The sequence below is a fragment of the Lagopus muta genome, chromosome 9, assembly GCF_023343835.1.
Source record: "Lagopus muta isolate bLagMut1 chromosome 9, bLagMut1 primary, whole genome shotgun sequence".
NCBI classification, from domain to species: domain Eukaryota; kingdom Metazoa; phylum Chordata; class Aves; order Galliformes; family Phasianidae; genus Lagopus; species Lagopus muta.
This window is the reverse complement of record NC_064441.1, coordinates 9,980,156-10,005,289: the sequence shown is the minus strand read 5'-3', so window position 1 is coordinate 10,005,289 and position 25,134 is coordinate 9,980,156. Positions and strand designations below refer to the sequence as shown.

Below are 25,134 nucleotides of genomic sequence, written 5' to 3'. Positions count from 1 at the left end.
CAATGTTTTGAAGCCAGAAACCTGAAGTTTGGCATATCATCCTCTGGGACACCAACTAGGTATGTTTTCAGAAGCTATGAGCTTCCATGAACCTCCTGTTGGTGTTCCACAGGCGAACCCTGGTGATGGCCTCTGTCTTCAGCCTTGGAAAGTAACTGTCTGTCACACTAGGAAACCTGGCTGGGCTGGGAACTTAATGCAGTGCTGGAATGTAAGGGTAGATGGGGAAGATGGTGGAAGATGCCTATATCGTGTCTGTTGTCCAAAAGAGATTGTTTTCAGGAAGAGAGGAGCTAAACTTTCACGGTTTTGCGTATAGGCAACCAACCTGGAATGGAGCCTGGAAAATATAGTCATTGGCTTTTTCATTTTTGATTATGTACTACCCCTTCATCTGCTCGTTGGCCCCTTGACGAAGAGCAGAACTCGGGTTTATTTTTCATGTCCCAGCCAGGGCAGCCTAGTCTCATGGAAACTGGATCCTTACAGAAGAAAAACATAGAGGGTTTTTTCTTTGCCATTTACCTTGCTGGAGAAGAAGAACTGAAGGGCTGGAAGTGAGGTATATCATCCCCTGCTTAATGTGCATTGTCTAGTGTTCTTTGGGATGAATCCCAGATTCTTTTGGCTATTTTTATCCTGAAAGGTGTGAAGTGCTAATCTGAATTTCATCAGGTAACTTGTTGATGCTGCTCAACAATAGGCACTACTGTGGAGATGTCCCAGCATGACTTGGTGAGGGAACAGATGGAGGCCCTGCAGCAGCTCTGGGGAGAGTGGTGAGTTAGGCTGAAGCTGCAGGTACAAGCTGGGGAGAAGGCTGATGCAGACAGCAATGCCTGTGGCTTCAGTGAGGTCAGGATCCCAGCCACACAATGTATAGATGACCATGTACAATGATAAACCTAGTGTGCAGAGATGTTGCTGCACTAGGACTGAGCTTGAGGCACTGATCTTGCGCTACAGATCAATTTGCCTCTCTTTCAAAGACACCCGTGGCATCAATTAAGCAACTGCTGTTCATCAGCCTCTTTCCCACGCCCACTGCAGTTCATAGGTTCATAGAGTGCACTGCACAGCACGAAATCAGAGGTCATGCGCTGCCCAGCCACCTCAGGACTCCTTTGCCTTCTGGTTTCAGGAGTCAGAGTTGGCAGAGAATCATTTTCCCACCTGGACTTTCTAGTTTGGATGGTGGGAACCTTCTTAGGGATTCCAATCTTAATTGGGAATTTTCTGTTTCAGTTAAAAGCCCTTTCAGATAAACTTGAGCCACATTCCAGATGTGTCATAAACTCCTCCCTGCTATCCTGCTCCTTTGAAGCTCCTTGCAATAAGCAGACTGTTACCATGCGGTGTAGAAACCACATTCGGATTTTCTGGTGAGAAAACCTTTTTGTCCCAGGGCTTTTGTTATTGCTGCTGTTACTCTTAGTAACGTTGTGTGCACTGGAAAACAGATGATTAATGTCATGGAGGGGTGGGGGGAGAGGCTTGTTGTTGTTGTCTTGTTTTTAGGCAACTGACAGAACAGCTGTATGCAGTTAGAGTAAAGGTCCTTAGGAGTGTCTGGCAGTGGGCATTCAGAGGACTGGAACAGAGAAGATGTGATGCTTTCCTCAAATTCTCACTGGCGTCTAGAATTTGTGGCTGTGGGTTTTTTCCCCTCTGTGAGTTTGTGTGGCTGCTGTTGAACTTCCTTAAAGGTTTTGCAGTCGTGCCTCCTTTGGGGAGGGCTTCCAAGTGAGATAATGCTCTGTATGAAGACATGCCACTGTGCCTTTGAAACTGTCACCTCCTCTTGTGTGATAATGGCTGTAAGTTGTGTCAGGGGAGGTTCAAGTTGAATATTAGGAAATGTTTCTTCTCACAGTGAAGAAAGAAGCAGTGGTGCACTGGCACAGGCTGCCCAGGGTGGTGGAGGAGTCACCATCCTTAGAGGTGTTCAGGAACCATAGAGATGTGGCACTGAGCGACGTGGTCATTGGGCATGTTGGAAATGGGTTGGTAGTTGGATTCAGTGATCTTAGAGGTCTTTCCAATCTCAAGGTTTCTATGGTATTCTTTGATGATATGATTTTGATACTCTAGTGGACTTTCTTTCATTTGTGTTCACTTTTCCCAAAGCACAGACATTACATTTCTGGTCCTGTATCCTGCAGTGGGGTTGCTGGTACCCCAAGATACACTGTTTGCTTGAGCAGCCCACATTGTTCACATTCTTCTCATGTTTACATTTCTGCAGAAAACAGTTTATTTTTTTGCAGGTGCATTAGCTGTGGCTTAAGCTTAAAAACAGGTAGGGCTAAAGAAGTAACATTTCCTGGGGAAGAACGCTTGCAGGAAGGGCTCTTCTTACTGAGGGACCTGCTGCAGATGCAGACCAAGGGTTGATGCTGCTTACCTATGAGTGCTGACAATACGTGTGAATGCACAGATGTTTTGGAGGCTACAGGACAAAGGCAGCACTTCCTGCTGGAGATGACTGATTTGCTGTAGAAGTTGTATTCAGGGCCAAAAAAGCAAGACTCCTGCAGGTGCTTCATTGTAGTTTTTGTTTGTGTGTGTTTTTTAGAGATTATACTGATTTAATGCTTTTTATTGTTCAGTAGTACAGCGGGAATTTCCCATTCCTGTGGTGAGAAAGTTGGTTGTGTTCAGCCCCTTTAATGGTGCAATGTTCAGTGACTGCTCTGCCAATGGACACAAGATGTGATGCTGATGCCTGCTCCATCAGGTTGGAAAAGAAACAGAATGCCTAAGGAGGAGTCTAGAGAAGGGGCAGAGCTGTGGGGAACTGCTCTGCAAGCAGACTCTCCTGCCTTGCTGAGCCCTGGTTCGTGGGGTAGGATTGACTGCATAGCGCAGATGAGTGCCTTGATAGTTTGTTGAGTTGCCTGTGGTCACCCTGACAAGCAAATTCCCCTCTGCTGGATAATGAATTATCAGATCCAGACAGAGGAAGTCTCTCATCATTCTCCTCCTCTGAGGTAACTCGGTTACTTTATAAATTAGCTTGTTTTACAAACAAAGAGCACGGGATACAAGAACGGTTGTTAAAAATGTGCTCCAAATAGTACTCAAGTGGATGGAAACTTAATATAGGTCGGATCATTGTGCCAAATTCCAACTGTCCAGATTGGATAGCTGGCTTTATGCTTTCCTAAATCCCTTCTCAGATGTAAGCATCGTTAAGCTGCACAACTCGTGCATCTCTATTTTAATAATTTCTACGGAAAGAGCCACACAGAGTACGTGCTCCTTTAATTTGAACCTCTTAGATGAGCTCTCCTTAAAAATAGATTCTATTATCTGTGACGTCAAGGAGAGCTGATAAACTTTCCTTTCCTTTTTTCTCTTTTCTTCTTTTTCCTCTCCTCTCCTTGGTATGATGGGGGAGTTAAAGTTCATTTGTTTATGGTGAGCACATTTTGTCAGCCTTCCAGGCAGCAAGTAGTGCTTGGCAGGGTGAAGCCTGCATAAGCCAAAAATTATAAATGCTTTGAAATTAAGGTTGTATGCTCCCAATTTCAGTTTTTATAGGAGGAAAAATGATTGCTTCATGTTACAGAAGGAAAGTGGAAGAAGTGGAGAAAATCCAGTGTTTCAAGCAAGGCTTGATCCAAGAAAGGTTTCCAAATGAGTGCTGTCAGCTTGTGGGCTTCCATAAGAGGACGTGAGCTCTGCAGCATGCTCATGTGGCAGGGCTGCAGCTCTGCTGCTGGCATGATAACCTGACTACGCCATGTTCAAAACTGGGAAGCCCCATCATGAAATCATGAAGGGCTCTTCACGCTGCTTAGACTGTTTAGACAAAGGCTTTGGGAGGAGAGGGATGGGAATGGGTATTTTCCATTGATGTCCCCCAGCAGCTGTGGCAAGGAAGGTACAGCAGGTCTATCTGAAAGGTGTTTTTCCTGTAAATTCTGGATTGCAGTGAAACCTAGGTTTGAAGAGGGCACTTGTGCATGTAACATTTAAGATGTTCTGTGGTCATATTTGTGGAATTTAATAGGATCAGAGAATCATTTGAGTTGGAAGGGCCCCTTAAAGGCCATCTGGTCCAACCCACTGCACTGAACAGGGACACCCACAGCTCCATCAGAGCCCCATCCAGCCTGACCTTGGGTGTCAGATAAAAACTTGCATAAATCTCTGGGTTCAAAATAAATTGCTGTAGGGGTTGAAGGGTGATTTAGGGGTGAAGTGATAGGGTTTAATGGAAGAGCTGACTTTGATACGCTTTGTGAATTGAAAAAAGATCCTGGGGGGAAAAAAAAGCCAACACAGTAAATTTCTTTCAGGAGCTGGCCACCAACATTCAAATACCAGCTATAGTTTTACCCTATGGTGTGACGCAGCAACCCCATTTAGCAGTATGTTGCAATTAAGGTGTCAGTTCCTCCTCTGAAACAGAGAGATCAAAGACTTTCAGAAAATGCTTCCTTCCCACATGGAGGGCTATTCCTAGTATTATTTTTGGAACTGGGGTTACCATAAATTTTCCAGGAAGAAAATTGCGAATCTCAGTGCTCCACAGGCCATCTGCTTAATTTCTTCCCTCCTCCTCCCCCCTCCTTTTTTTTTCTTCTTCCTATTGTTTTTTCTTTTTTTCTTTTTGAGACATTTTGGAGCCTGTGTGTAATCAGACTGTTGTGTTGACTGATTCTGGCATGTTGCAGGACAAACACCTTGTATGCTGGACCAGATGTGGGGCAGCTAATGAGGTGTCTGCAAGCAGAGTGTGAAAACCTGAAGCTGCGGCAAAGGTTTGGAATTTGATACCTCTTGAGGTCATGGAAATTAGTGCGTTAAGCAGAAGAGAACGTGCAGATTTGGGAAAAGTGCATTAAAGGCAGTACGTGGGTTAGAAATGAGGGGTTACTTTGAAATATTTTATTCAGCTGTTGGTAGGAAGTAAGGTTGTCACTGTGCTGGTGGGAACGAACTGGGAATTGTGAGCCGTGTCACAGCTGTGACCAGAGTCCCTACCAAGGAGCACAGCTGCCAGCAGCCACAGGAAGAAGGCTGATGAGCAGGAGAGTGAGGTCCCCGGAGAAACTCTCATGGTGCTTCTTCACCTTTTGGTAGCATTCTCCCAAAATAGCGTGCAGTGTTTTGGAAGTACCTCAGGATACCTCAGGAGCTGGATTCAGTGATCCTAGTGGTCCTTTCCAATGGGGATACTCTATGATAAGTGGATTTTCCTGTATCTTACTAGCACTAAGTGTTGAAGTGTTGCCATAATCTAGACAGATAGATAACTATTTGAAATGAACTTTCTCACTTTAGGGCTTTTGCGTTTCTTTGGGACAGTGCTCTTCATTCATCTTCCTTGGGGAAACTCCGTGTGTTTGTTTTCCTCTTGCCTGTTTGGCACGTTGAAGCAAAATGATGTGGTTGACCTCCAGGGTTACAGATGAAGCCTAATTTCCGGCCCCAATTAATTTAGGATAGCTGCAGGAAAATCTCAGAATCGCTGTAGATATAGCAGATAAAAGCAGAAGATGAATAGCTTGAAGAGGTTTAGCACTTTGGAAATTTGTAAATATTCAGCTGAGAGAGAAGTGGAGCATGGATGTGTGACAGATTTACTGAGTGTCCTTGGCAATATTCACCCTTACTGAAGCAGAGGAGGAGCAGCCACAATGGTTTGAAAACAAACAAACAAACATGAAATCTCTTTGAATTTTGCTTATGGCTTCCCTGACTGCATAGATCATAGCATGGCTCGGGTCGGAAGGGACCTTAAAGCCCATCTGCTTCCAAACCCCCTGCTGTGGGCTGGTTGCCCCCCACCAAATCAGGGCCCCGTCCAGTCCACTAAACTTCCAGTGGTGGTGTTCCTCTTCTATCATCCAGGCTCTGCATTAATCACTCTTGCTTCTCCCAGCATCCCTGCTTATCCTGCTGTGCAGAAGCAGAGGCTCTAATGGAGTGAAGCTGCAGAAATTCATTTGGAGGCACAGGGTAATTAGTGACCAGGTTGTTTACATATCAAGCTTCCCCTTTCTGACCCAGCATATTTGGCACTCAACCAGAGTCACTGGTTTCATGCTGAAGCCAGCCTTTTCTCAAGGAACAGCAATCTCAGCTGTGAGAGAAGAGCTTAAAAAATGTGTTGCCTAATTGCTATTGTTTAATTGGAAGGAAGAGTGTGCCAGCACTGCCTCTTGGCTATGCTGTGGAAAGGGGAAGCAAAGCTGGGTGCTCAGGAAGCCTGGAGCAACGTGGTTTTGTGTGGGTCTGCACAATGTCGTTGAAATTCCTCACTAAGTATGAAGTTTTCTTTCTCCTGTGCCTTCTATTTTTTTGTCTCTGGTATAGATTGGAAGGGCTCTCCAGGCCTATGTAATAGGACTTTTAAATTTCTTGGTAGGGTTTTCCTACCTTGTGCAGTTGGACTTTGAGACCCAGATGCAGGATAGGTTGCATTGCTTTGAGCTTGGCTGCAGGGTCTGCTCCTGGGAACTGGAGGCTGAGCAGCCCTGGCTGTGGCCACTGGTGAGAAATGCAAGCAGGGAGGTGCTGGACTGCAAATTCCATGGCCACCTACATCCATCCAGTGTGCTGAGCTGCGGTGGGGGGGCTGATTTTGAACTGAACACCCACATGTGCCTCTTGGATGGCTGTGGAGTGAGCAAGAGGTATGAATGAGCGGTGTGCTCTTTGTCTTTCTGGAGACAAACATGCAGCCACTAACCTTGTGATCCATCTGCAGAAATACCCTCAGCCTTTGCCATCATTAAATGGCTGTTTAGACTTGGAAGGAAGGATGAAGATATAAGATCAAAGGTAAATGGATGAATGAGGCTGTGGGTCTCTGCCATCTGCTGAATGCATCACAGGTAGTGGGTCTGGCTGTGGTGCAGCTTCAAAATTCCCTATGTCTCTCATTTGGGAGGAATCCCAGTGCCTGCATTACATCACTGCTGGAGTACGCAGGCTGCGCTGCAATAGGTTTTATTCTTTTTCCAGATCAGCTTTTAATCCACTTATTTTTCAGTAGGCAGTTTGAATGTAAATGGATGTAATTAAAGGTACATTTCCCAGCTGGACAAAGGGCAAGGTGGAGGAAGGCAGCTGGCCTGGGGAGAGGTGTGATGGTTTTGAAACAGGCTGCTGGGAGGTGCTCTGCTTCTTGGCTTGGAGTTGGTGAGCATCCAGCAAGGGAGATGACAGGGAAAGTGTGGTTTGTCCTTATGTGAATGGCCTTGATCAGAATCCTCCTGTTCTCTGCAACAGCATGTGGGACTCAGCAGAGGAAGTGGTGAGAAAATGATTGTCTGAGATCCTTGTTACTTTGATTGCATGTGTGTATATGTCATGCTGTTGCTGTAGATGTGTTGCAGTTGTGTGATCTGATGACATGCCATGTAATGAGCTCTTAAGGTCGTTGGGTATTGGACTCATTCACCATCTTGCTGGATTAATCCAAATAAGAAAGTTGTTGGGCTGTGTGTACGTTATTGCTTTCCCACCCAAGATTCTGGTATACCAGTTGCTTGTGCAGCGTGGTCACCAAATTCCTAAGGGACATTGCCAGCTCACAGAGACACAGCAAGGTGAAAATACCTTGTCAAAGTCTTAAGTTCTTTTCAATTATTTCTGGACCTCAGGTTTTGCAATTCCAGTTAAGGAACATCTGAGCCTGCAAATTACAGGGTTCTGTCAGACTTGTGTTCCTCAAGTGGGCTATTTCTTAAATGAAGTCTGCACCTGCATCTGAGCACAAGGAGGAGGCATGGTTCCACCCTGCTCTTTTCCAAGTACCCAACAGTCAGCAAATTTGTAGGAAGGGGGAAAATCTGCCTTGGCCAAAAAATTCTTCCTCTGTGACCAGCCAGGAGTGGTGTCTGGCTGACCTTCACCCTATCGCTGCCATTACTCAGCTTGAAATCTGGACAGTAGAAATACAAAAAAACCATCAAAAACTACCTTCAAAAATGACCAGTGGTGAGGTTATAGATGGGCTCCAGTTCAACTACTGGAAAATTCAGAGATAAGCAAGCTGTTTATACCACTAGAGCTGTTGACCACTGCTGGTGTCTACCCACTGGTGCATGTATCTTCAACTCTGCATTTCTTCTCTTTTCCTGCAGCCAAACCTGAAACATTAATGCATTCTGAAGGAGTAGTGTGAGGGTCATGGCTCTAGCTGCTGACAACTGCTTCTGTTGCAGCCACGGGGCCAGGGGCATAAGAGATGGGGGGGCCCCCAGGCTGGAGCAGGGCGAGGTTAGAGCTGTCCTGTTCCCATGCTGGGAGCAGCAGGGAAGAGAGGGGAGTCAGTATTTCCAGCCTTGGCTTTTATGCTTTATTACTGCTGCTTTCAGCAGCCTTGTTTGGCAGGAGGAGCAGGAGGGGGGCTGCAAACAATGGCTGCTCACATTTTCCAGCTGTCAGATATTTAATGACATTAACTCCCCAGCCCCCATTCCCCCTTTTTGGTAAGATTTTGTCTTTTTCCTCCAGCACAGCCTGCTGAAGCACTGCCAGTTGTGACCCAAGTCCTGGCTCTGATGGCTCCCCTTCCCCTCCTACTCAGCCAGTGTGGGATGGGGGTCCCTGGCCTTTCCCTTCCCCTTGCGGAGCTCTAAGTGTACATTAGGAGGATGTGTGGGAGGGAAGTTTCTCCTTGAAAACAAGGAGATAATTTGTTCTCTGTATGGAAGGGACATCAGTTCTATGTATGGACTACTGAAAGCATCAGAAACCATCCAGTCCTGGCATCTGGGAGCACTGGTCCTGGTCCAGTATCTGAGCATGTTGAGTGAGTAATTGATGGGAGCAGAATCTACAGCAAGTGGATTTACAGCAAGTCTACTGCAACACTGGGACATTCTTAGGGGCTGCAGCTGCCTTGTTTGTTCAGTCATTCCTGCAAATAAACAGGCAATTTCAGTTCAGCCTTTCTTGTGGTAAAGATGGTGGAGGAAGAGACAACACGGAGAAGAAAAGGGAAAAATACTTTGGACTCTGCTTAGCTCTGACTTCTGGAGATGAGATACATTGCAGGATCGGTCACTGAGCTGACTGCTGCCTGACAGTAGTTGGAAGTGTGTTTTAGTGGCCCTCGGAGGTGGAAAGTGGGGCTGTTCTTCCTCCAGTGGAGCAGAGTGGGTGAGAAGCAGCATCTCTGGCTCATGCGTCAAGGGGCTGGTGGTGGCCTGGAGAAGACACCAATTCACCAGCAATGTGGAGGTGGAAGCATGGGAGGATTCCCAGGAGCTGGAGGTAGGAGTTGATAGCCTGTGCTTCATGGACCTCCCAGTGGTCAAATGAAGGCTTTGAGCACTGAGGACGCTCGGAGATCTGCGTTCCTGGAGACACCACATTATTCCAGCCTGTTTCACATGGGATTTTTCCTGTTTGCATCATTTTCCGCTTGACTGCCAGTGAAAGCAATATATGGGTTTGATATTAGCAGCAGTAGAAAGACCTAATCAGACCTTTTCTTCCCTTGACAGTATCTGCCCTGCCAGCCTGGGAGATGATCCAGCACTTCTGGCCAGTTGTGCAGGAATGGCCCAAGGGCTGTGGGACAGCATCTTGCTTCTGTTCCCAATGCTTGTCCCACTTCTTTGTCCCAGAAGGGCTGTGTGGAAAAATGGTTCTGGCTTGGTGAGCCTCCTTGCCCTGGATTGACATCAGCCCACATTGCTTCATGGCTGTCAGGTCTCAGACGTGGGCTGGAACTTGGCAAACATTTTAGGTATAGCTGTGGGTGCAGAGTCTACTGTTCTGTCCTGTGGGAAGCGTCCTGGACCAGGGACATAAACATAGAACAGGGTTCAGGTTTCCTTTTGCTGTAATTGCTCATGGGATGTGCATCTTCTGTCAGCTGTTATCTTGCTGGCTAAAAGCAGTTGATCCTTGTTAGGGTCATTTGTTATGATGCTTAAAGTAAGAGAAATATGGATTTCTACCTGGCACTACGTAAGCTGTGGAGTCAGCCTTTACCCCAGAGGACAGACAATGCATAGGAACCCCCAGGAGCAGTGCCATCTGCTTTCCCATGGTTGTACCTTTAGACTTAGGAGATCTGCTGCTGTCTGGACTGGTTATAAGTATTGATGCTTTCTTGCATCTGTACATGGACTCAAGAACATTCAGCGTTATACTACCATACTGCCTGTCCCGGGGTGACTGCAGTGATGCTCAGCGCTGACACCTCCTGCACCCCGCACATCCGTCTCCTCTCCCCTGCCAGAGCCACCTCTCTGCTCGAGAGCAAGACAGGCACCTTCTTGCTCATTGTGCAGGGCTTTCTCTCATTTTATTTCACCAGCTTTCTAATTTAAGTCTCCTTGTTACTGTCTTGCTCCAGAACTACTTCTTTGGCAGGGCCAAGCGGGTGAGTCACGGCCATGGGCTGTGATCCTGTCTCCTGCTTTGGATGCAGCACTGCTGCTGGGCTGGGCAACACAACCAGAGAGCTCCAGTGCCTCAGCAGGGACAAGTCCTGGGAGAAGGACAGGTCCCTGGAAGCAGGGGGAGTAAATGAGAACGCTGAGAACAGAGCACCTATTCTGGCATGTGAGCCCAGAGTTCTTCCTCCTGCACTGCCTTCCAACCAGAGGGCTGTGAGCTTGCTGTGTAACCCCAGCAAACTGCTCCCAAAGGAAGGGCCACTCCTAGAAGCAAAACTGTGTGGGAGACACATCTGTGCAGTGGCTCTCTCTAACATGAGAAAGTCCTGGAAAATTAAACCAGATTGTAAACAGAGTTGTTCCTTAGGGGTGGGATGGGTTTGGTAGAATTTGTGCTGATTCGGGGCATCCTTTCAATAAAACTCCTAAGTTTTGTTCATTCTGCTGTTACCAAGTCTTGTACCAAGCCTGATGAGCAGAAACACCCCCTCACCTGTACCGAGTCTCCTTTCTGTTCTTCTGTAGTGCATCCTGCCCTGCCCAGGTGGGAGACAGCATTAGGTTCTAGGTAGTAGCATTGTAGAATAGAACCATTGACTCATTAAAGTTGGAAGAGATTGGTAAGGTCATCTAGTCCAACAGTCAACCCATCCATAGCATGCCCACTAGCCATGTCCCTCAGTGCCACATCTCCATGGTTCTTGAGCATCTCCAGGGATAGTGATTCCACCACCTAAATGGGCAGCTCATGCCAATGCTTCCCCACTCTTCCTAAGAAGAAATGTTTCCGGATATCCAGCCTGAATTTCCCCTGGCACAACTTAAGGCCATCACCTCTCATTCTATTGCCATCACATGGGAGAGGAGGCCAACTCTCACCTCTCCACAATCTCCTTTCAGTTTCAATTTGTAGAGAGCAATAAGGTCTGCCCTGAGCCTCCTCTTCTTCAGACTGAGCAATCCCAGTTCCTTCAGTCATTCCTCATAAGACTTGTGCTTCCCAGTGCCATTCCTCCTCTCTGGATGCACTCCAGAGCCTCAGTGTCTTTCTAGTAGTGAGGGGTCCAGAACTGAACACTTTATTTGACATGCTGAGTACAGAGGGGCAGTTACCTCCTGCTGGCTGCAGACTGAGAAGTGTCATAGCTTACAATCTTGAAGATTTCCAGGCTAGCATCAAGCATGGCGTGTGCTGGACAGACAACATTGTGCCTATTGAGCACATTTTGGGACAGAATACTGTTTTCATGGTGGGAGAAAGGAAAGGGAGGCTGGTGATCTGGTGTTGTATCGGCAGCTGTCTGGTAAGCTGGTTCTCTAGGGATGGGGGTCACCCACAGTGACAGGTCCTGTGGGGGGCCATTGCTCAGCAGAGTGGGTAGCGAGCCCTCTCTCCTCGCTGCTGTTTCAAAGAAAGCTTTTCAAGTAACGTGGGAGTCTGAAATTACCCTGCTGCGATGTGTCAGCTGTTGACACAGCAACATGACTGTATGTCATCACTTATTTCCTGCCTGAGGAGTCGTAAAGCCTTTTCACATTATTTGGGCCCATGTGCTTTCCAAAAGCTGAGCTTTATTGTATGCCTCTTGTCCTTGCTGTCCTTCTCTTCCCAACTGGTCTCTGGAACGTTCCCTTTTTGGCATTCTTGAGCTCTGCAGCATGAGGACTCCCTGAAGCCTTCAGTTGGTTTGGCCTGGGAGAAGCCCAGGTTGGACATTAGGAAAAATTTCTTCTCAAAAAGAGTGGTGGGGGATTGACACAGGCTGCCCAAGCAAGTAGTGGAGTCACCATCCCTGGAAGTGTTCAGGAACCATGGAGATGTGGCACTGATGGACATGGTTAGTGGGCATAGTGGGGTTGGTGGTTGAACTGAATGATCTTAATGGTCTTTTCCAACCTTAAGGATTTTGTGATTCTACCTGCTCTCTCTAGGCCACTGTCATAATATAAATAAATAACAGCCTTTCCATGGGGGGGTTAATAAGGACTCCTACTTTCTTGTACAGTTAGTGGACTTGGAAGTCTGACCACTTTCTGCATGCAGCCTGAGTCCAGAAGTGCTTGCAAGCTCAGTTGACATGTTGGACACAAAAGAAAAGTGAGCAGTATGACAAACAAGTGAGAGGTGGATGTTGCCTTGAAGCCCTGGTTTGAAGTATCCAGGCATGGTGGAGCAGCCTTAGCATGTGCCTGGAGGGTAGTGTGAATATCAAGCTGCAGAAAGCTGCCCATTGTCCTATCCATGCCCAGGTGATGCCAGGTGTGAAGGCTCAGCTGGAGCCACTGGTTTTTTGTGTTGCTTCACACAAAGCATCACTGTTCTTTTGTTGGTTTTTTTTTTCTGCTAGAAGGGTCAAAAGCTTCTGCTACTGTTTTTAGATTGATGTAAAATCCAGCCTAGGCTTCCTGAAGGATTGGAGGTGGATGTTTTTTCTTCTGACACAAGACGGCATTTTTTCTGCTTTGCTGTCCCATATATCATTGCTTTTCACTATGCCAGCATCAGGACAAGTCCCTCTGTGCAACTGGGAATCAGACATATGGACAGTCTCATGCTAAACGTCTTTGGAGAGCTGCTGAAGAAGGAGCTTGGCTCAGGTCTTATGTCAAGTAGGACGAGGGAAGGAAATGCCTCCAACTTGTTTGTGGTCTGGCAGCTGGAGAGCTTTCTGCTGCTGTCACTGGAAACCATATATTTTCTTTTAATGCTTGCCTCATTCCTGAGATGTTTCTGCAGTGTGCCTGCACTGGAGCTCAGCAGATCAGCTGGGTGCGATCTGCAGACCCACAGGCTCTGACACTGCTCAGCACAGGGCTGGAGAGATGGGCAGTGTGACCGGAGAGCCTCCAAAGGGAACCCGTGTGTTAGAGTGGCGTGACAGTGCTTGAATCCTCACTTTCCATTCACTCTTCATCATGAGGAGCATCCTGCACCCCACAAACACGGCATGAACCCCTGAGGGACACACTTGCACAGAGCAGTGCCAGGGAGAAGGGAGGAATGTTGCTGTCATTTCAAACATCTGCAGCTAGCAACCCACAGTGCTGAATGCAGAGCTGGTGATAGTTATGCCACTCTGCCCACGTATCCATTTGACTGACCAAATCACCATTTAGGTCTTGTGGGCTTTGTTCTGTGGCCCAGATTTACTTTGGATGGAAAGCCGAATGTTTCCAGCATAGTTACACCTGGGATGATTTATGCTTTGAGTCAGCCTCAGCAATGACCAAAACACATTTGTCAACAGTTCTCCATATTTATACTTTCTAAGGCTTTTTTTCTTTTCATTTTTTATAGGAAGTACACTCTTTAAGTAGTCTTTTTTAGTAGTCTAGCAGATGAAAGGTTTTCCATTGGCTTCTTGAAATGAACAGCTGTTGTTCACCGCATTGAACAAAAAGACCTTGTGACAAGAATGTCCAAAGTGATTCTTAAAGAAAAATAATATAGGAAGCAAGAAAAAGAAAACCAGAAGTTAAAGACAACATTACGGTTAGATGCATGTACCAGGGAGTGAGCCCTGGGGTGAGCCTTGTGGGTGCCATTAGCTCCAAGCTGCCCCGCTGCTTTCTGTTACTTCAGTTCCATCTTGTGCCCCACTCAGTTGCAGCCCTGGTGGTCATCAGTAAGCAAATTATAGGAACTTGGTGAACTCAACAATGATTAGGTTCACTACATGTAATTAGCATTATTTTCTTTCAGAACCACTGCACTGCTGCATCTGTGTCTTTAAGCTAGGGAAAACCCAGACCTGGGACCAGACAGTGAGAGAGGCAGTTCCTATGACTTCATTCACGTCATGTGCTGTCACTGGAGCTGTTTGCAGTGTTTTCATTACTAAAAAAAATAATTTTTTGAGGGTTTCTGGTTTTGCAAAATTGGTTTTCAACAAACGGAAACATTTGCAGAAAGCAGGGGTGAATCAACATCTGGCAATTCCCTCAGCCACCAGATTTTTTTTTTCTTTTTTTCTTTGTGGATAATTGCAAAAAATTTTAAGTGAAGTATCTGTGCAGATAGAACCCTCACTGTCTGGGTGTGATTGATTAGGGATGCTCGCACTTTTCCTAATTCTCTTACTTAATCCTGGCACCATCTGCCTTTTCAGTCCTGGCTATTTCCATTGGAGATGGAGCAATTCTCTGCTAAGGGCAGGAGTCACCCACCCATGTTGGATGGATGGACAGACAGACTAGGGGGGAGTAGGCAGCCGCCCCTTCCTGGCCACAGCTCTGGGCAGCAGAACAGTAGTGAACCTCACCCTATTTGACTTCTGTGTAGATCTGTGTCTCTATAAACAGCCTTTTATGGTATTTGCCTTTCAAAGAGAAGCCCGGGTGGGGATGGGAACAGTGACAAAGAGCCACTTATAAGGATTGAGGGAGCTCTTGCAGGAGACCAGTGCGTAATTTTAGATCAACAGAAAAATCTTGCAATGTCTTAAGTCCTGAAATGTCATCTGAGGTATTTAAATGCTGTCATTCAGCCTCCCACCTCCCACCTAAGTCAGGAGGTTTGCGCTGCTGTTGGACAGTGAAACTGAACCATAGAGAAGCTTAGAGACTTCTTGAAGGATTCCCAGCGAGTCAGAAGCCGAGCCAGGAATTAAAAGCAGAAATCCAGGCTGCCCGGCCCCAGTGCTGTGTTCAAACAGTGACTTCTTACAGGATGCTGACTGCAACTGTGTCCTCAGCTGGTCAGGCAGAGAGCTGTCCCACAGCCTCCTTCTCCTGTGTGGGGCAGGCGGAACGGAGTAAGCAGTGATGGAATAAATACCTGCTTCATTCCTGCAGGGCATACACACATCCTTCAGGATGTTGTGGCAATGAGAGCTGGGAAATGAAGAGGCCAGCACTGGTTGGGGAGCCAGTGGGGATAATCAAAGTGTCAAAGGCTTTAATGATGACTATACAGATGACGTCAGTGGCTCTTCCCTTGTCCATTGATGCAGTTAAACCATGGTAGAATAGAGTTGGTCAGGCAGGACTTTTTTCCTTGGTGAAATCATGACTTGGTGACACCACGGTTGTCTGGATTGTGGCTGGTATCCAGCCTGGCTGCATCTATATCTGCCCCTGATGGAAGAATCAGTGCAAAGTGTCTATCCACTCAGCAGCAGATGTCAGGGCATTCTATCTGTTGTTTGTTCCGTCAGTGCAGTGTGGGCTTCGAAGGGGCTCAGCAGCCTCTCTGAGCTCCAAGCCCACCGCAGAGACCTGCAGATGCTGTCTGATGGGCTGAGGTGGACAGGCCCATGCTGCATGGCACTGCAGGGGCTGTGAACAATGCCAGGGGTCTGCCCTGCTCTGTGTGCAGCTTCAGGAAGAGTTTTCCTGCTGCTGGATTGCAGATTTGCTTGAAAAATTGGGCTCAAGTAGAGGCACTTGGGAGGGCCACAGCCCCGCTCCCCTGGGCATGTTGGCTGAGGGCTGCTCTTAGCAGGGCAGGCAGCAGCTCATACAGTGAAACCTATGCAGCAGCAGATCTTATAAGTCCATTACTGTGCAATTGTAGGGCTTTTTGTACGCTAATTAACCAGCAGTTTGATTTGAAGGCGATATGTCGTGTTCCATTACAAACAGGCAATTGTAACTCAACATCCTGGCCCTGTGGCTCAACAAGAGGCATGAAAGTGCTGCTCTGTGTGCAGGTCACTTGGCAAAGGCTCTCTCATCCCCCTCTTGGATTAAATGTCATGATGGAAAGATGGAGCCTAGAGGGCTGGTTTCATTCCTTCCTGGAATGAATCTGGAGATCAGAGCCGGCAACCCTGTGATCTGGTTGTGATTTGAGGGAGACGTTGGACTCCTTACCTACAAGCTGGGGAAAGTGATACCCCTTCAGGGGCCCTCCAGGTTCAGCTAGGATTAATAAAGGAGGGAGGGAGATGAAGTAGCTGTGACATTTTGTTTTTATTATTAATGATGTAGAGCAAAGCCAGGACATCTCTGTGAATTATCACTCTGGTTTGCCTATGGATTTGGCTGCATTTTTCCCATCCTCTACCCTCTGCTAATCAGAGCAAAGTTTGACTTTGCAGAGGAGGGCTCAGAAAGCACCATTTCTCATTGTCTGAACAAAAACCTGAGCATTTCCTGGAGTAATTAGGTCCAGGCTCTCAGGAAATGAAGCCCGTCTAGTTGATAAGTGTTTAGCAATGATTACCAAGCTACGGCTGGGGAAAGCAAGCAAAGTGTTTTTATTTCAGAAACGGCAAATCCAGCTGAGACTTGTGGTGTGTGTCATGTATGGAGGCAGTTGTCCAAATGGTATGTGGCCCTGCTGGCTGCAGTATGAGCCAGATTTACCCTGGAACAGCTCCACAAGAGATGACAGCAGGGTTGCACCATGAATCTGAGCTGTCTGTGCCCCTGGGTGAGGATGGGGATGTCATTCTGGAGGCTGGTGTTGTTCTCCTCAAAGCCAGAATTTCTCAAATTAGTATTAGTGGTCAGCAGAGCTTGCAGAGCTGGAATAGGGTAAGAGTAACATTTGGAAGAATGGGATTAGGTTGTCTCCAAGTGAAATACCTGCTTCTTCAGCAATGTTGGGTAAGTTGATAGAGAAAGCACAGAAATATGGCTTTATCAGTTTTGTGCCTAAGTCAACCTCAGCTGCAACAACCCCACATCTTCTGAAAACTCTAATGTAGCCTAGCAGCAAGTCTTGCTCAGCCGTACATCTGCTCTGCTGGAAATAATACACTGATGTCTTAAAATCTCCCAAATCTCTTCTTTACTGCAGTTTATATAAATGTCTTCCAGAAAGGATTACGCAGCTCAGTGGAGGATAGGTCCAAGGGTGGCTTTAAGCACAGTGGTATAGAGACAACTCCCAGTTCAGGAAACCTATGAGCTGCTGTTTGCAGTGATGATGCTCTGTGCGAAGGTCCCCATGTACTTGCTCCATCCTGGTGCACTGGTTTCTCCTGGGAGCTTTTAGACTGATCCAGCTTGGCAGCCCATACAGGCAGTGCACTTTGCAAGACCTTTCTCGTATTTTCCAAAACAACCAAGGTTATACTGCAGAACTGTGGATATATTTTCATTTCCCTCTTTATCCCTTTTCCCTTTCTCAACAAGCTTTGCTTCCTGCTAAATGCAGTGGAATGCTGGCCCAGTGACTGCTGCATCTGTCAGATCAGCATAGAAGTTTCTTTGCAAAAAATGACAGTTTTTTTAAAGTCTTTACAAGATGTTCATTTAATTGGAGTGACGATGTGATGTTTTGCTTAATGAGGCCTGCAGTGCTGTATTGTCCAGCACCATCATGATGGTTTCCAAGCATTCAACAATTGGGATGCATAATCCATTGGTTAATAATCCAATCCTGGAGAAGATACTCCAGAAATGTTGTGTCAGGGGAAAAGATGGTCATCAAAAACATTTCCTTAAAGACTTACAAGGCTTTGGGATGTGGTGGAGATAATGTATGTATGCTATGAGTCTGTTTTCTCTTTGGGATTTAGTTTGTTTCCTTTTTCCTGTGCTGTCTTGCAGTTGCTTGGTGCAGAGGGAGATAAGAAGCTCTTTCTGGGATACGGCCCAGTGCTGTTTGCAGCCCACCCCCAGGGTTACGCATCCTGCTTTTAAAATACTCTGGTACTTGTTTGTTTAATAAAATAATCTGACCTCAGTCACTTTTGGGAGTGGTTGGTGCCTTCTGTAAGAAATAGCCTTTCTATTGCAAAAGAGAAAAGCAGGGAGAGGCAGACTTCAGGCTCAGCACAGGATTTCAATAAGCTGTTTGACAAAACTCCTGGGCTGCAAGAATGGGCATCATTTTGTCCACCATATCAGCCTGGCTTTCTGACTCTGGGATGGTCGTGAGTAATCCTTGCATGCTCATGTAGAGGCAGGCATTTTCTAGGGGCAAACAGGGCTGCTTGGAGGATCTTGTGTAACAGCAGACAAGTAGATTCATTTTCAAGGAAAGCTTTGGCCTCTGATGGGCATTCAGCAGCTCATCACATCCAAGGCTTTTAGAAGGTGCTGAGCCATTGCTAAAGCCTGGAAAGGGAGGAAATTTCTGCTTTAAGAATTCTTTTTGTCTCAGATTTTTGTGTTGTGTTTTTCTGAAGTGCTTTCGTTTTTATTTCTATGGAGATATCAGTGGGGAAGCAGCTTTGTCAGGAGTCTGCTGCAGTGCTTGATGTTATCAAGCAGTTGCAGTGTCTCGGTGCTGTCAGGGCAGCAGGATGCAAGAGGAAATCCACATCTGAACTGGAAGGCTGCTGCTCTGTGGGCCTCAAAGAAGGAAGACAGAGAAAAACAGGAAAATCGAGAATCTGGAGACAGCCCCTGGATATTCTGCTCATTTTGGATCTGATCTCTGAGTTGTGTTGCTGCATGCTTGCATACATAGCAGGGAAGTGCTGTTGGTGCTACACAGGCAGAAGTAGCTGCTGTTGTGCTTTCTTCTTAGCACATGGATGGCATCAGCCTGTCAGGCACAGCCATCACCTGCGTAGCATTTATTCATCACTTCAGTCCCAGGAGCGTAACCCCCATCCTCTTGTTGGGAGGAGGTTGCACACTGCTGGTGTTGTAATGACTTCCTTTCCTGATGGGACGTGCTGCAGTGTGTTCTTGCCTTTGCCTTCACTGTTATAAACACTGCAAGTTTGTTTCCATGCAGATGTGGATCCCTGTGTTGTGGATGACACTTGTATTTGATCCTAGGTACTGTGAGGCTGCCTGCGAAAGCACCGTCCTGATCCTCTTCCAAGTGCCTCCTGTCCCATCCCTGTGTCATCGCATCTGTTCAGTTCTCTCCTCACAGATGAGCTGGCTTTGTTTCTGGTCCACATCAAATGCTTTTGGGTTGCTAAGGCTGGAAGACTTTGTGGAAAGGAAAAAGAATGTGATGTTGTTTTAAAGGTTGTGCCCAACCTTGAAAACTCTGTTGTAGAGATTTTGATTTTTTTCTTCTTTTTGCCAGGAGAGTCCACACTGTATTGTAGGAATTTTTCCTCATTAAGAATGCTATTTCTTACACAGCATAGCCATCATCAGAGTGTGTTAAATGCAGCCAAGTGTTTATATAGGACAGAATTTGCCTGGAAGTGTTTTTCACAGTGGGTCAGGCCAAAGTTCAGTAAACACAAGCACGTTTCCCACTGCTTGCTGCATGGATGAGTTCTGCAGTGCATCAGTGTGTTTGGGATTTATGTGGGAAGGGACTTTCCTGCTGGGAAATGGCTTAGCAAGAAGTCACTTGCCATGAGTAATGACCTGCTGCACATGAGGTGTTGGTTGTACCATGGGTGCATTTAAGCATATAATGCAGCAGCACAAACATGCTGAAATCTTTGTTATTAGTGTCTGGGAAGAGTTTTCAAAAGTGTGCTGGAGAGGGAGGGAGGGATGACCGCTCTTCCAAAGAGTGGTGATGCACTGGCACAGGCTGCTCAGGGCATGCCCTCTCTAGGCATGAAGAGCTGTAGAGATGTGGCACTGAGGGATGTGGTCAGTGGGCATGGTGGGATGAGTTGGTTGTTGGACTGGATGATTTTTGTGGTCTTTTATAACCTTACTAATTCTATGATTCTGCAATGTGTTGGAAAAAAGGGACCAAGGTGCTTTCTGGCTCTGAGCTTCAAAATGAGTTTGTCTTACTATAACTTAAGAGCACTCTAGTGCTAATCTTAACCAAGATCTCTGGCAGAGAAGAGTTCTTGTGTTTCACAGTGCACTCCTGGCACTTGGCGGATGCGGTTTGCCCATTCTGCACATCCATGTGAAGACTTACATAAAACAGCACCAGTGTGGCTCAAGTAGGAGGTCTGTTAGAATGTCTGCTTTCTTTCTTGGTTAATTGAAAGAAAAAATTGTTCCATGAAGCCTGTTGGTTTGCTCAGCTCAGTTTTAAGTTTCCAAGTATCTGCCACTTGCTTTAGATTAATCCAGTCAGCTCTTTTGACCATGCACTACCAATCCACATGTTTGTGTGCTGAAAAACTGTCTGCTGGAATAACAAAGAAACCCAAACACTTCCTAGGTTTCCTTTCTCGTGAGACGTTCCCCCTGTGCCAGTTCTCCAGACGGGGTCTGCGGGCAGCTCAGGCACCTTTCTGCCAGCATACACGTCCATCAGCAGACGGAAAATTTCCTGATCAGCTCCTCCTCCTCCATTTGCAGTAATAGAACAGTTGAGACGAGGTCACACGTTATTTATGGCCATCTCATGCTACTTGCTTCTACTCGCCCAGGCAGTAATCTTTGCACAGACACAGCAAGATTAATCCTTCACGACACCAAACCCTTTATTCCCCTTGTTATCTGTGCTTACCCGCTCCTGAAAGCAGAGCCCTGTGTGCTAAGCCTTTGATAAAACACAGCAGCAGTGGAACTGTGGAAAAGTTTTTTTAAAGAAACAACATCAGGGGCTGGCCGGAAGGTTTGAGACCTTTCAGGGTCAGGTGAGTGGTTTGAGATTTGTTCTCTGCAGTTCCACACCAAACTCACTCACAGAGCTGTTCCCTGAGGTGTTATACAGAAACTGCAGGGTTTTGGGGGATCTGCCCCATTTCCCAGTGTGTAAAGCTTCTTTTACTCCCAGTAAAGAAGTTTAAATTCCAAGTGTCTTGCATGCTGAAGATACCTGGAACAGGTTGAGTTATGACTGTGGTCTTTTAAAAACCGTCTGGATGTGATGCTCAGGGATATGATACAGAGGTGGTTTGTTAGAGTTAGGGTAGTATGGTTAAGGTTGAGTTGGCCTTGATGATCTTGAAGGTCTTCTCCAACCTGAGCAATTCTGTGATTCTGTGATTGCAATTGTAGCTGTGGATGTCCTTGTTTGTTGCAGGGGAGTTGGACCAGTGACCTTTAATGGTCCCTTCCCACTCAAACAATTCTGTGATTCTAATTGCCGTTGTCTCATAACAGGTTCAGTGGAGTGGGAATTCATTGTCAAAAGTTGAGTTCTTGGTTATATCATGTACCATCACCCTTCTCTCAACTAGGCAGAATTCAAAGGAGGGCAACAAAGCTGGTGAGGGGTCTGGAACACAGACCATATGAGGAGAGGCTGAAGGAGCTGGGAATGTTCAGACTGGAGAAGAGGAGGCTCAGGGGAGACCTTATTGCTCTCTATAACTTCCTGAAGGGAGGCTGTAGTGAGCTGGGGGTCGGCCTCTTCTCTCGTGTCATTAGTGATAGGACCAGGAGGAATGGTTTCAAGCTACGCCAGGGGAGATTCAGGCTGGACATGAGGAAGTATTACTTTTCAGAAAGGGTGGTCAGGCACTGGAATGGACTGCCAAGGGAGGTGGTGGAGTCACCGAGCCTGGGGTGTTCAAGGAAAGGCTGGATATTGCGTTGAGGGACATGGTTTAGTAGGAGCTATTGGGAATAGGTGAACGATTGGACTGGATGATCTTTTAGGTCTTTTCCAACCTTGGTGATTCTATGATTCTATGATTCTATGAATCAACTGTGCAGTAGCATTGAGGTACAGCTGAGACACAGATTGTGCTGCCTGGTACGTCCAGGCCAGTGATGTCTCTCATAGGAATGGAATAAGCATCTGCAGTTTGCTCAGTTTCTTTGATCTTAAGTTTTGTTTCTTAAAATCATCTTCAATTTTTCCATGGAAAAAAAAAAAAGTTTTTCAGTATCAAAACCCACAAACACTTAAAAATTATGTTTTCCCCTTCTTGGCTCTGTCTGTTGTCATGGCAAAGTCAACATGGACAGGGTGCTCCAGGTCTGCCTCGTTGCTGATGTTCTGACCTGGTGCGTCTCCTTTGGCTGACGTACCCAGGGCTTGGTGCGAAGTTGCAGCAGCATTCCAGAGATCTCATCCCAATAATGTGAACAAGGAGATCTTAGAGCACATACCAAGGTTGTGCTTCCACTGTTGTCATTTTTTCCTTGCTGATTTTCCTTCAGCCTTGGTTAGTATGCTATGTTTTACATTTACATTATGTCCAGAGAGCCCTACAAAGATCAAAATCCGATTGTGTAACGTGCTTTTCTTACAGTCCCTGGGTTACTTGGCATCTAAATAAACAATATGATTCCCTTGTAGGATAAATACTTTTTTTTTTTTTTTTTTTTAATTAAATATTGTTACTCATTTAAAACAATGGAAAATCAGGCGCAAGGAAAACAAAGTGATTTTTCCAGTGACTGCACAATGAGATTGCGACAGGGCCAGGAACTGAGTCCAGGTGCCCTGAGTCCCAGCCCAGGCCTTTAAACACCAAAATATCCTTCAGTGCCTAGTGAATTTGGCAAAGGCTTCCCCAAAGTGTTTCATAATTAATGTCAGTGCAACTCTCTGAACGTGTCTTACTTACCAGTTAGGAATTTGCTTTTATATACAGACATCCACTTAGTAACTCCCCCAACCTTAGCAGCTGTTGGCTTCTTTGTGTTGCTTGAGTCTTTGTAAGGCAAGTGTGGGACATGATAAATTGGGAAGTGTTGAGTTGGAATGCTCTGCTTTGAGTCCGCTTAACAAAATCAAAAGGTCATCTCTGCTGTGAGGAGTCAGTGGGACGAGGCATGGGGTGAGCCTTGTTTTGAGGGAAAGGGAGTCCTGTTGTGTCTAGAAATCAGACTTTGCCTATCTCATGGGGATGAGTTTTATCCAGGAAAAGCTAAGCCCGTCCTAGGATCTGTGACAATTTTCAGCAGCTTTCTGGAAAGGATGGTCTATCCCACGACCAGCTGACACCACTTGCCTCTCATGGGAGCCCCCCCTTGCTGAGTGTCTGCTCTCTTTTAAGTCTGCGTGTGCAGGATGCTGCCAGAACAGAAGAGACATCTGTGGTGTGGAAGGATGTAATTTCTCTGAGCAACCTCTGGATCAGGTCAGAAGCTCTGTCCAACAAACCTCTTGCTGTGTTACAGCCTCTCTGATTGCAGGCTGCAGTGGTGCTTCTGCATACACTCAGCGTGACCTGAAAATTCCCACTGTGAGGTGCTCTGATCAGTACTTTATATGTACCAGACACTATCCAGCTGAAATGTGCTTTTTCCAGGATGGGATTATGTTGAAATGAGTTTTTAGAGGATGGGATATACATTTCTGAATAAGAATGTCTCTCTCTCTTTCTTTTTTTAATTTGTTTTTTATTTCTACATGGAAAGGGTTGGGGTTTTTTGTGTGCTGTCTCTGCTCAGACATTCTTACAGTGATTTTGCTCTCTTGCTGAGAAGTCAAGGCCTTATTCTCCGGAGTGGATCCTGGGGAAACACTCTTAGGCAGAGTCAGTTCTGGAACTAAATGCGGGTGCTTTGCAGCCTGCAATTAAAAGAAACCCCAGAGTCAGAATCTGCATTAAAAGGACTTTCTTAGCATTGGAAAGTCAGAGAATCAAGAGCTTGAGAGAGATCTGGTGCCGAGTCTCTGAATTTGGTTCTCATCTTTGCTCCAGTTTCTGGTTCAACACTGGGAAAATGACTTAAGGTATCTGTGAGACAGAAGAAACAGAGTTGCCAGTGGGAAATGCCAAGGGATGAACTGTTACAGATCCTCTCCTGGCAGTAAAAGCTTCTCTGTACCCACTGTCAGCACAGAGCTAATCCTGGAAATCTTCTAAAGTTTGCACAAGGCAAATTTTCTGCATTTCTATGGGCTGTGCAGCACAGTGGTGCTTCAGTGTTCAAAGAGCAGCTCTTGGGGGTGGGTGGCAGCCAGGATCTCAGCTCTTTGTCAGAGGTATTTGTGCGTGCATCCTCAGCCAGCCCTGCCCTGGCCTTGCTGGGAATTTGGACTGTGCTTGAGCAGCAAAACAGCAGAGCAGGTGGACTGGTTGCTCCTCCCATAGGTCTTCATGTGTCTGTGAGTCCCTGGGCTGTCCCCTGTGAAAGCCGTGGGCTTACGAAGGAACACAAATTGCTCTTCAAGGCAGATGTTGCTGCTAATATTTGTTCCAATATCTCCAAGTCCCAGGGAGTAATGACTGTGACAGCGATTGCTCGTTCGATATCAGAGAGCTAATTTCACAACCCCTGGTGGATTTGGTGATCCCAAGACTTCCTACTTTATATTTTAATGCACCTGATGGAGCTGTGGGTATCCCTGTTCAGTGCAGAGAGTTGGACCAGATGGCCTTTAAGGTCCCTTCCAAATCAAACAATCCTACAATTCTGTGACTTCATTAGATTTGCTGAGTGATTTGACGTGTACTTGCTGCTTCCAGAGGGACTCCCCCTGCCCAGCTGAACTGAAGCCACGGCTTTGCCATTTTGGATGTCAGCTGGACACATGTGCATGCCTCAAGCAGGATGGGCTTGAGGGAACCTCCTCAGCATGCAGATGTTCTCTGCCCCTGTCTCTGCACCTTGCTGTTGGGCAGAGGCATTGCTTTCCTTCAGGAGCAAGTGTCTCAGCTGTGCGAGTGGCATCTGTCGTGATGGGTCATGCAGATGTCCACCTGAACATCTGGCCTGCTCCCTGCGCTCCTGCAGCTGTAGATGTGTGGAGGACTGTGTCTGTATTTGTTTAGGAGGTTTTCTGTCATGACACTAATGTCTGGTCTCATTCATGAACTTAAAAACCCAAAATAACTCTATGCATCAAGGTAAACTCCTTCTTATCTCTCTGTCGTCATCAGCAGAGTTCAGTCTTTTGCAACTGTACACATCTGAGCAAAATAAATGGTCTCAAGTCCCCGGCCATTTTCTGTAGACTCTGCATTCAGGTTTACCTTGCTTATCCCTTCACTGCCCAGCCCATTTGTTTCTAAAAGGTGTCCAGGTACATCTGGTACAGCAGATAGCATCATAGAATCAAAGAATGGCTTGG

General features: G+C 46.4%; 1 protein-coding gene and 1 long non-coding RNA gene across 3 annotated transcripts in view; both read left to right on the top strand.

The window, feature by feature from the left end:
• P3H2 (prolyl 3-hydroxylase 2) overlaps nucleotides 1–25,134 on the top strand; it is a 53,697-nt gene that overhangs the window by 16,357 nt on the left and 12,206 nt on the right. The window lies entirely within an intron of this gene.
• LOC125697626 (uncharacterized) lies at nucleotides 263–11,003 on the top strand. Its single transcript, XR_007378887.1, has 3 exons — nucleotides 263–562; nucleotides 1,246–1,382; nucleotides 8,476–11,003. It is a non-coding gene; the product is annotated as an uncharacterized LOC125697626 (long non-coding RNA).